We start from the raw sequence: 2,500 nt of genomic DNA, 5'->3' as shown, positions 1-2,500 counted from the left end.
ATGTTGGTGAACACCGGAGACAGCTGGTCAGCGCAGTGCCTGAGGGTGGCTGGAGAGACAGAGTCCGGCCCGGCTGCTTTGCGTGGATTCTGCCTCTTGAAAAGCCCATTAACTTCTCCCTCCTGAAAGGAGAGAGTCGTTTCTGTAGTATGGGTGGGGGATGGGGCCTCTTGGGTGGGAAGGGGTGGTTCAGGACAGTCCAATTGTCTTTCAAATCTACGGTAGAACTCGTTCAGGTCGTTGGCTAGGCGGGAGTCGTTAGTGGTGTGGGGCGCTCTGGGTTTGTAGTTGGTGATGTGCCTGAGCCCTTTGGCAGACAGAAGCAGCGTCGTTAGTAGAGAACTGGTGTTTTAGTGTCTCTGAGTACAGTCGTTTAGCCTCTCTCACCGCTTTGCTAAACCTGTTCTTCGACTCCTTGAATCTGTCTCTATCCCCACTCCTAAACGCTTCCTCCTTCTCCAACCTCAACCTTTTGAGCTTTGCTGAGAACCAGGGCTTGTTGTTGTTAAAGTTCACCCTGGTACGTGTTGGGATACAGCAGTCCTCACAGAAGCTGATGTACACAGCCTCTGTGAGTTCATCCAGACTATTGGTAGCAGTCGTGAACATATCCCAGTCAGTACAGTCTAAGCACGCCCGCAAATCTTCCACAGCCTCACTGGTCCACTGTTTAGATGTCCTCACAGCAGGTTTACAGAGTTTTAGTTGCTGCCTGTATGCACGAATCAGGTGGACCAAGGGAGTTCTGTGCGAGCCGAACAGCCCCGTGACCCACAAGAGAAACATCCCCGCCAAATTCGAGAGTTTGACGGGGTCTATCCGTGAAAAAATATTCACGTTTTTGAGTGCACATGCATTTCTGCTGCAAATGCCTCTGGAAGTTTCATGCCATTCGTATGCCAATTGTGGCAACACGAAAATGACCCGTTTTCCCATTCCGAGGGATTTCTGTGCGACCCTAACAGCCCCGTGAGCCACAAGAGACACATCCCCGCCAATTTCTAGCGTTTCACGGGGTCTATCCGTGAAAAATATAGACGTTTTTGAGTGCACATGCATTTCTGCTGCAGATGCCTCTGGAAGTTTCATGCCGTTCGTACGCAATGTGGCAACACGAAAATGACCCCTTTTCCCATTCCGAGGGATTTCTGTGCGACCCTAACTAACAGCGCCCGTGAGCCACAAGAGAGACATCCCCGCCAATTTATAGCGTTTCACGGGGTCTATCCGTGAAAAATATAGACGTTTTTGAGTGCACATGCATTCCTGCTGCAAATGCCTCTGGAAGTTTCATGCCGTTCCTATGCAATGTGGCCACACAAAAATGACCCGTTTTCCCATTCCGAGGCATTTCTGTGCGACCCTAACAGCCCCGTGAGCCACAAGAGAGACATCCCCGCCAACTTCTAGCGTTTGACGGGGTCTATGCGTGAAAAATATTAAAATTTTTGAGTGCACGTGCCTTTCTGCTGCAAATGCCTCTGGAAGTTTCATGGCGTTCCTATGCAATGTGGCAACACGAAAATGACCCCTTTTCCCATTCCGAGGGAGTTCTGTGCCACCCTAACAGCCCCGTGAGCCACAAGAGACACATCCCCGCCAATTTCTAGCGTTTCACGGGGTCTATCCGTGAAACATATAGAAGTTTTTGAGTGCACATGCATTCCTGCTGCAAATGCCTCTGGAAGTTTCATGCGGTTCGTACGCAATGTGGCAACACGAAAATGACCCGTTTTCCCATTCCCAGGGATTTCTGTGCGACCCGAACAGCCCCGTGAGCCACAAGAGACACATCCCCGCCAATTTCTAGCGTTTCACGGGGTCTATCCGTGAAAAATATCAATTTTTTTTTGACTGCACATGCATTTCTGCTGCAAATGCCTCTGGAAGTTGCATGCGGTTCGCATGCAATGTGGCGACACGAAAATGACCCGTTTTCCCATTCCGAGGGATTTCTGTGCCACCCTAACAGCCCCGTGAGCCACAAGAGAGACATCCCCGCCAATTTCTAGCGTATCACGGGGTCTATCCGTGAGAAATATTCACTTTTTTGAGTGCACATGCATTCCTGCTGCAAATGCCTCTGGAAGTTTCATGCGGTTCGTATGCAATGTGGCGACACGAAAATGACCCGTTTTCCCATTCCGAGGGATTTCTGTGCCACCCTAACAGCCCCGTGAGCCACAAGAGAGACATCCCCGCCCACTTCTAGCGTTTCACGGGGTCTCTCCGTGAAAAATATCACATTTTTTGAGTGCACATGCATTCCTGCTGCAAATGCCTCTGGAAGTTTCATGCGGTTCGCATGCAATGTGGCGATACGAAAATGACCCGTTTTTTCCCATTCCGAGGGATTTCTGTGCCACCCTAACAGCCCCGTGAGCCACAAGAGACACATCCCCGCCAATTTCTAGCGTTTCACGGGGTCTATCCGTGAAAAATATTCAATTTTTTGACTGCACATGCATTTCTGCTGCAAATGCCTCTGGAAGTTTCATGC

This window comes from Petromyzon marinus, unplaced genomic scaffold, assembly GCF_048934315.1.
Source record: "Petromyzon marinus isolate PM22_M1 ecotype Great Lakes invasive population unplaced genomic scaffold, UKy_Petmar_22M1.pri1.0 PM_G_Scaffold_52, whole genome shotgun sequence".
In the NCBI taxonomy this organism is placed as follows: Eukaryota; Metazoa; Chordata; class Hyperoartia; order Petromyzontiformes; family Petromyzontidae; genus Petromyzon; species Petromyzon marinus.
The sequence above is the reverse complement of the archived record's forward strand: the minus strand, read 5'-3'. Positions refer to the sequence as shown.